At 40.9% G+C, this 9,121-nt stretch overlaps 1 long non-coding RNA gene across 1 annotated transcript; it reads left to right on the top strand.

Annotated features, from left to right (window-relative positions):
- The first annotated feature begins 6 nt into the window (after positions 1–6).
- Positions 7–8,857, top strand: LOC132626587 (uncharacterized). The gene is made up of 4 exons (XR_009577456.1): positions 7–5,043; positions 5,972–6,825; positions 6,901–7,805; positions 7,905–8,857. It is a non-coding gene; the product is annotated as an uncharacterized LOC132626587 (long non-coding RNA).
- The last annotated feature ends 264 nt before the right edge of the window (positions 8,858–9,121 follow it).

Genomic DNA, 9,121 nt, shown 5'->3' with positions numbered 1-9,121 from the left:
AACGGGGTTGTGGGAGAGCAATACAAGCGTCGTGCTACTAGGCGAAGCAGCTTGAATGCTGCACTAACTCAATATCACCTCAGTTTATTTGAGCAAATAGTTTTGGTTTAATGAACATTGAGTATCTCCTCAATCTGCTATGCCTGTCCAATGGTCTGTGCTTTTTGTGTGCTTCTTTATGAGATTTTGCTTTTCTCCTTTTCAATAGCTACATTCTGATGGGAATTGAAGAAGAGTAAAAGTCTTATTCTTTATTGTCAATGCTAAGTTCAAACTGGAAGCTAAGCTGTATTTGTTCTTCTATCGTTATGATGGCTGAAAACCAAGGCATGCTTCTGGGATTGGTTTAGCCTCCAATAGTCGGCCATGCCTAAGGTTCTAGAAACCTTTTGAAGCTTGTGCGACATTGGAATAAGGATGGGAGTAGCCCCTTTTGTTTGTATAAATTTTCTTTAAGTTGGAGTTTTGGTCTATTTATAAGCTGCTGGTTGTTGAAAATGTTTGGCTGCTGCTTTCTTGGTTCAGTGGTATAGGATCTGTCCTGCTTACCTTTCTTGCAAATACTTAAGTAAAATGCTTGCCCATAGGTATTTTTTGGCTTTAACATGAGACTTACTTATGCTTGTGAACTAATATAAGGATTGACAAATTTTTTTTGGTTTGTATAATAAGAAAACCAGATTCTCAAAAGTAGGTTTCAACATGTCTTATGCAATATAAAAAGCCTTGTTTCCATCTAATGTTATCTTGTTAAGACCCTTTTTGGTATATAGATACGTATCCTTTACCCCCTTTTTCTTTTGCATGACTTGGGGAACTCTCAAATCCCAAATGCTCCCTGAGATTGCTGCTGAAGTCTTGGGAAATATTGCTGCACTTCTAAGGGCTTACAGTTTCTTTTGTACTGATGTCCATTTTGAGCTGACTATCTATTATAGTTACTGTTTTCTCTGTGGTAAACATATGCATCTTTGAGGCATGCCCTTTACTGCTATCTGGGCTGCTGCCTCTAAAAGAACAGATATTGCACTGGAGATTTCTATTTTTTTTTTTTTGCATTTGTGGGCTGTTGCTCTGAAAAAATAGCTACTGCTATGTTTGAGCTGCTGATACATGTTGTTGCTACTTGCTATTGCTGCACTTGAGGAGGGCTTTGCTGCAATCTAAGGCAGCCAACTGCTTTATTTTTTTGCCAAGATGTTGCTGTATTTTAAGGCTGAAATATGTTATACTTTGGTGTTACATGATAACATTTGACAGATGCTCCATTTGAGCTACATGTGGTGAACTAGTTGTTTCCTGGTCAAGTATACCACATTTGTTTCCTATTGTTGCTACTGGTTGCTGCTGTTTCTGTCAATGCTAGAAAGACAGCTTGCTACTGTATTTTCAGTATCCACTGCGACATTTTTCACAAATGATGCACTTAATTTTTTAATCAATAGTTATTGTTGCTACAATTGTGGCTTTTAGGCAGACAGAGGCTACACTTGGTGCTGCTATACTTTGGCTTTGCATTTGTGAAGCTGCTTGATAGAACTGCAGTGTCTTTGATTCAAAAAATGATCAATGTGGCACTTGAAGTGTTCACTTGATACCACCTGTTTGCTGCTGAATTTTGGCTCACTTCTAGGGCCAGTTTGTTGCTGCTATTTTGCTGCTGATACAAAAGCCAAACTAAGGACATTAGACCTGAACAAATTTGCTATTATGTTTTGAGACCTGTACTACTACATTGCGAAACAGTAGAATTTTGACCAAACAGTTTTACTGTTAGGGCATGTGCTACTACTGCTTTGCAAGAAGTTATTGCATTTGGAAGAATAGATACTGCATCTTGATATGGTTGCTACTTTTTTCTCAAAAAATGAGCAGATGCTACAAGGGAAATACTTCTATATTCCTGATTGTTGTTCTTTTTCTTTGAAAGATCAGATCACTACACTTTGATTGAAATTCACTGATTTGAACATGTGATACTACACTTGGGCCGATGAAGAAATGCTTTTTTTGAGGTCATGCCTAGTCCGGAAAGGTTATCCCTCGATTTAGGCAATGATGATCTCACAGTGATATCACGAGGTAGGAACCAATATGCAAGGCAACTAGAATGGCTACTAGTTTGCTGCCGTGACATGATTCGGATTCCTCTGCCATATTCGGAACCGTGAGTCTGAGCCTCTGTAATCAAAGCTTTCAAAGTTTGATATAAGTCCGAGGGATATTATTATTTATATTCATAAACGTCACCCTATGGGGTGGCGTATCATTTGACTAACTATTTTCATTTCATTTTTGCGAGGTACATCTAATTAATATGGGTCCGCGAGATGAGATTCTACCAAAGACAAAGTGAAGTAAAGTTGAAGGCCCCACAGCTCTGATGAAGGACTAGAAGAGCATAGAAGAATGAGAACAAGACTGCTGAATGATTTGGGCCTAAGGCCGTAAAAGCTAAACCTTTCTTCTCCTTCTTGTAGTATAGTTTTACATTATTTTCTGTGTGAACATGCAAATACATTTGTATAGATATTGAAACCCCTACAGGTTAAAACCGAGGATTTGAGTGTCGATGTTTCAAAACTGTATCCAAATGATAAAAGAGTTGTATTCCACTTGATTAAAATAAATAATAAAAGTGAAAGTATATTTTTCTTGCAAAAAAGTTGATTATTTCTGAATACCTCTTTAAATGTGTATCTTAATTTGAGAAATTTGAGAAAAGAAAGTAAAAGAACATTTGGGCTAGACCCAACTTAATGAATTCAAATAAGTGGAATTTCCTTCAAAACCTGACCTTGAGAAAATACTATGAGGATATGGTTGACTGAAGAGAAAAAATGTGGATAATGTATAAATTAAATAAAGGCTACATATATATTTTTCTTACATATACATGGCATTAGTTTTAGATGGGACCCAGCATACTATCCTTATAAGTAAAAGGACAAACTATTTTTATCCGGATATTTTAAATCCGAACTCAAAGTATCCTTACTTAAAGGGAATTTGTTTAACACTTTTAAAGCCAAAAGGATATGCCATGATAGTATTTTTATACGGGAAACTAAAAAAAACATAAGCAATTTATACATAATCACACATTGAAGCTCGAAGGTTAATCGTATTCTACGTATCTTAATACTGGGGTGCCTAATACCTTCTCCAGGAGATCATCAGGACCCTTACTTAAAACTCTGGATTACGAAAGATTTTTCACTGTATTTATAAACCCTTCACCACCGGTTTTCCTAATTTTCTAAAAATTAGGTGGTGACTCTTTTTCAAAACAAGTCTGAAAGAGTACCAACAAACTCATAGTAACTTTTCGAGCGCTAACCCTGCCCGCAAAATGTGAACTGTAACACATACCTTTTCACCTTCAAGCTTAACCCTCCAATAGATCTGGTTATCCTTGAGATGTGCCGGACATATAAAGTATGCCTCGCTCAAATAGGCCCGAATGTTTGGAGGATCATGGCCTGTATCCGTCTTTTGGCCGATAATGCCAAAATTAACTTCACCTTGCACCATCTGATCCTGTTATATTGCCCGAGGATCTTCCACGACAGTGTTATTGTTACGTCCCGTATTTTATACATTGGGACAATCCGGATTAACTATGATAAGTTAGGGCCAAGACCATTCCGGGACTTGAAGTCGAGACTTTTGACCTTCGATTTTATTTTGAGACATAAGTTGTTCATGAAATTGTTGGCATGGAACAATTAGGAAAAGTTGGGACCAAAATTCACTAATTTGGAAGTTGAAAATCATGCAAGAAGTCCCACACTTTGTGGCCAATTTTAAATGGTCCAACACATGTGTGGGCCATGGACACTTGGAGGGTTCACTTAGGGGCTTAAAAGATGACTCAGGAGTCATCTTTTATCATTTCACTTAGCAAAATAACCAAGAAGTTGAAGAACTTCAACAACTCCCATTCGGCCAAGAACCAAGAAAACCAAATCCAATTTGAGCCATTCCAAAAATATTTCTTTGGTGTAAATCCACTAATTGAAGGTCCCTAAGTAACGTGGAAGTGTTGTTGGAGCGATCAAGCCATCTGTTTAGTAGATCGCAAACCCTAGGCAAAGTGTGGAGTTGAAGAAGAAAGGTAAGATTTGATCTTGTTTTATGTGTTATAAATGTTGTATGCATGTTGTAGTATGCTAAAATGGATGAAAATAATGAGATAGGGTATGTTGGAAGTGGGTCGTGTGCTTGGTGTGTTAGCCGTGTGAGGTGTGTGTATGTTGTGTGGTGTGGAGGTGATGAATTGATCTTATGTAGCATGTTTGATTGTTGTAGTGTGTAGGATGGCTAAGAATCACTAATATATGCATGTGTGGTGATAGCCGAATGTGGGTCATACTATATGCCAAAGAACGCATTAATGTCGCTTAATGTTTTAGTGGTTGTTGTGATGACTTTTATGTTGGAAATAAGAGTTTAATGTCGCAAGTTGATATGGTAAGTGTTGTGGACTGATTTGGAGAATTATGTGCAATTAGTGCAACTTTTATTTTCATGAGAATAACATTGTTAGAATGGGTTATGGATTGTGTTCTTGGGTTTGGGATTGTTTTCGGGTAAATTGGAGAAATTGTTGGATTGATGGAAATATTGTGTAAATTGTTTGAAATGTCTTTGAGTATTGTTGGTATGGGTTCGGGTTGGTAATTGAATGTATGAGCGGTGATGTGGCTTGAATGTAAGCCGTCGAATTGAATATTATGAATGTTGTTGAATGTTGTAAAAGAGAGTTGTTAATGTTATATCATCTTGCGGATTGGTCATTGGGGTTGTTAGGTTGGTTATTGTTGTTGTGATTGTTGATTTGGCCGAGTTAAATTCTCGGGGTTGGCCTTTTTACAGGGAAAATGCTGCCCAAATTTCTATAGACTTGAGTATTAGTTTGGAGTAAATCGCCTAAGTGCCTATGTCTAATGTTTGATATTCGTTGGCATATTTGTAGACCTTGGGGAGCCCGAGGCGTAGGTTGGATTAGCTTGAGTTGAGTTAGCTTGGAGTGCGTACGAGGTATGTAAAACTCAACCTTCTTTCTTTTGGCATGTCTTAGTTATAAATAGGCTATGTCACGAGCCTCGAGGAAATTCTAAATTCGCAATCCGAGTACGTTATGACTCTTATATATTTCTTGGCACTCGTATGTTTGATGTGATGAAATATGAATCCTTATGTCTTCGAAATAACTGATTTCCAAATGTTTCACAAAAAGTTTTGTTTTAAAGAATTCCGAAATTATGGACGTCGTATCTTTCACATAAAGGCTTGGATTGCTTCGATATCTTCGTAAGAGTTTGTATGGCGTATGATGAGTATGTTCTCCATAGGCGGGCCCGGCTCGGGTCGATACCCGTCCGTGGGTCCCGCGGCTTTCCTTTATGTAATTCAGAAGACTTTTGAAAGAATTTAGTATGACTATTATTTCGATTTTCAAGTATGGTCATTTTACTTATATTTGAGTCCATGATAATGATTTTATGCATATGGTTACTCACGACTCTGCTCGTGCGTTCTGTTATATCTTTCGCCGGATCCCGGGTCGGTTCTGTTATCGTGCGCACTTTGATATATTCCGGTGTTATGCTGTGTTGATGGTTCACCGAGCCACTCGCTAGAGGGCCGGGTTCCACTTATATTGGTGTTATGCTGTGTATGACGTTATGCTGTGTTATGATGTGTGACGGGGATATGGAGATTTGAAACCTTCTGGTGTTATGCTGTGTTATGGCGCCATCGACGGGCAGGCGACCATATTCTCTGTGCCCTATGCATGACTTATATTTTGAGAGTAAACATTTTGGTATTTTGGGTTTGCACTTATGTTCTGTACTTCTATTTCGTTTATGCCTCAGATTTGTTTTCTGTATCTTCTGCTTTGCATACTCAGTACATATTTCGTACTGACCCCTTTTTTTCGGGGGGCTGCGTTTCATGCCCGCAGGTGCAGACGCACAGTTTGGTGATCCAGCCGTTTAGGATACCCTCTTCTGCTGTTTGGAGTGCTCTTCTTATTCCGGAGCCTACATTTTGGTATATATCTTCGTTCGTTGCATATGTATGTATTTGTTCAGGGGTACGGCGGGGCCCTGTCCCGCCATATGATTCGGTCTGTCTGTTTAGAGGTCTGTAGACGTATATGTGGGTTTTGTGCCTACTTCTGTACGGGTGTGTTTGTATGATTCCACTTGCCATGGCAGCCTTGTCGGCGTGTGTTTGTATATGTTTTGGGCCGTTGCGCCATTTGATAGCCTTGTCGGCTTCTGATATATATGTACATATATGGTTGTGTTTGAAATGCGTCTGAGACAGTTTGATATAATTTGAGGCAGCGTGTGATATTTGTGCCCGTATACACTATCTGTATGTGATTCAGATTTGATGAGTGTGTTCGGGTGCCCAGTTCGGGCACTAGTCACGGCCTACGGGGTTGGGTCGTGACAGTTATAAAGCTCGCCAAATGGGGAAGGAACCCCATTCTATCCTGTGTCGATGAGAACAGGGATCGAGGCTGGTACGAGAGTTTTGTCCGGGTTAAGACCGAGGACATTATACCGGCAGATTACATGCCTTTCCCCAAAAGGTGGAATGACAAACGTAAGTTTTATAGAGGTTATCTCCTTTTTACGTGCCTTTGAGCATTTCTTCTAACCTTTTCCAATGTTTCAACTCATGCATGGCTTCCGGATGCGATCCCCGGATTTACCTGGTGGATCGAAAAAATTATCGGCCAACATCCGCACGAAGAGCAGACATGGAAAGATCTGTCCCGTGACCGATGGTCAACACAAAATCACGGTATCCTTTTCTTCCCTTAGTTCTTGTTATTTTCTTTCGTTCAACTTTATTCCGATTTAACCCTTTGATATTCAGGTTTGGGCAGATGCTCTTCGACCCCATGGCCCGCATTAAGGGACGAACTGGCCATACCGTGGATCAGCACGGCTCATTGCCGAGGCTGAAAAGAAAAAGAAAAAACCCAAGTCTAGGGGTCAGAAAAGAAAGAAGAGCTCGAAGGATGTCGCAGGTTCATTCGAAGCTCGAAGCCTGAGGGATGAACCCGAGGATGACATTTGGATCGCAAACATTGTATCGGACAATTCTGTAGTTGCTGCCACTGGGGCCGAGACAGCTTCGGTGGAGGTCCCGTAGGGGAGTACAACAACTGATTTGCCGGACTCAGCCACAGGCGGGGAGACCGAGGTCCCCTTCCCCCCAATATCCGAATACCTCCAAGCCCCTGTTCCTATTAGGGATGTCGAGTTGATCGACGTTAAGGGTGACACTTTGCCCGAGGAGGCGCCTTTGGTAAAAAGGGCCAGAAGGGCCGAAACACCTTCAAGGGCCGAGACAACTTCAAGGGCCGAAATGACTTCAAGGGCCGAGGCACCATTAGGGGCCAAAAAAACTTCACCTCCTCCTCCTGTTCCAATCTCGAAACAGGAGAATTTTGTTGACATGTTTGCCAACACTCCTCCTGCAACGGCGGAAGACTCGAGGTTTGGACATCTCCCCATTCCACGAGCATTGAGGAGGCCTACTCGATCTACTGAGTCAGGTTCGAGGTCTCGACTCGTAGATATTTTTTAGATCCAAGTGCAGAGCCGAGGAGGACCAGGTCGACCATGGTCATCGTTCCTAAATATTGTAGGTTTTTGTCTCTCCCCGTAGGGGTGGCCAGTTATCCATGACCTCTCATTTCGGAGTCCGACAAAGAGAAGATGCACGGACTCTCGTGGCAGTGCCTTCTCAACGAGGGTATGCATGTTGGAAACCGGGTGAACATTCTTTCTCCCTTCTTCTAATAAGGTTTCAATTTATTTGGTGTAACTTTCACTGTCTGCCGATCTCTAACCTTGTTTACTTTATTTTTGCAGGCCGTCGTGCTTATGAACGAAGGTTTTCTTTGAGCTCGGCACGAGATAGATAATTTACGGGCCCAGTTAGATACCCAGGGCTGAGAGACTAAGAAGTTCAAACTTCTCTTCCAACAAAAAGAAGATCAACTGAGCAAAGTCGTTGCTCCTCCAAGCCGAGCTCGAAGCAGCAAAGAAGGAGAATCTTCGGTTGAAAAATGAGCTCGATGATACAACTGAAAAGAACAAAGTACTGGAAGAGGAAAAAAAGTAGCTCGACCGAGGGAACGCCAAATATGCCACCAAGCTCGATGAATTAGAGGCCACGATCACCCGATTAAGGCAGGAACTTGATTTTGTTAAAGTTGAGGATGCAAAGATGGAGCAGAAGTTCAGGCAGCTCGAAATCGAAAGGGCCACTGAGAAAGAAACCTTAAAGGTTTCCCAAGAGAAGGCCGAGACTAGAGCCCGGGATGAGAAACTGAAGAGTGACCTCAAGGCAGCTATTCGAGACAATGATGGGCTTCAGGCCGAGCTAGTTGCCGCTAACGGTGTTCGGATGGCTTTGAGCGATATGAGGTCGGAGCTGGAGGAAAAATTAAAAAAGGCTCAATCCAACCTGAAGAAAGCCCATGAACAAATTGAGGCTACCAAGGCTCGATCCACCCTTCTAGTTGAATATGATAAGTGCAAGTCTCGAAGGTCTACACTCGAGGCGGCTCACCAAGGTATTGAGGATATCCCTTCTCGGATTTTTGAGGCAAAGACAATTGAGGATAGAGCCAAGAAAGCACTCGAATATAGCTCCGAGGAAGACCCTGAAGGGTGCGGCTCTGATGACTCGGGTTCTTCTTTGACAGAGTAAATAGGCTCATAGGACCTTTGTTTTTTGTTTTTGATCTTTGTGATTTTCACAAGTGTAAAGCTTCGGCCCTTTATGCTCTATAAAATTTGTATGGGCTTTTCTTTTGCCAGTATTTCTTCCAACCATTTCTGATACTTAGTCATATGAAACTTCGAACAGATCTTTAAGTCGGATAGAATTTATAATATTGCTTCGTATTGATATTGTTTCGTAAAAAAGGGCTGAGGCTCGACCTTAAGCCCTTAACAATTTTTCTCTTAGAAAATCGACCCAACTTAACTTTTGAATTTTGGGCTTTACTTTAACCAGTTCCTGTTTGACCGATAACTTATTGATGGCTTATCCACCGGAGCCTTTTTATGCTTTGTGAATT

Source organism: Lycium barbarum, chromosome 2 (assembly GCF_019175385.1).
Source record: "Lycium barbarum isolate Lr01 chromosome 2, ASM1917538v2, whole genome shotgun sequence".
In the NCBI taxonomy this organism is placed as follows: domain Eukaryota; kingdom Viridiplantae; phylum Streptophyta; class Magnoliopsida; order Solanales; family Solanaceae; genus Lycium; species Lycium barbarum.
Note: the sequence above shows the minus strand (reverse complement) of the source record. Positions and strands in the feature narration are given on the sequence as shown.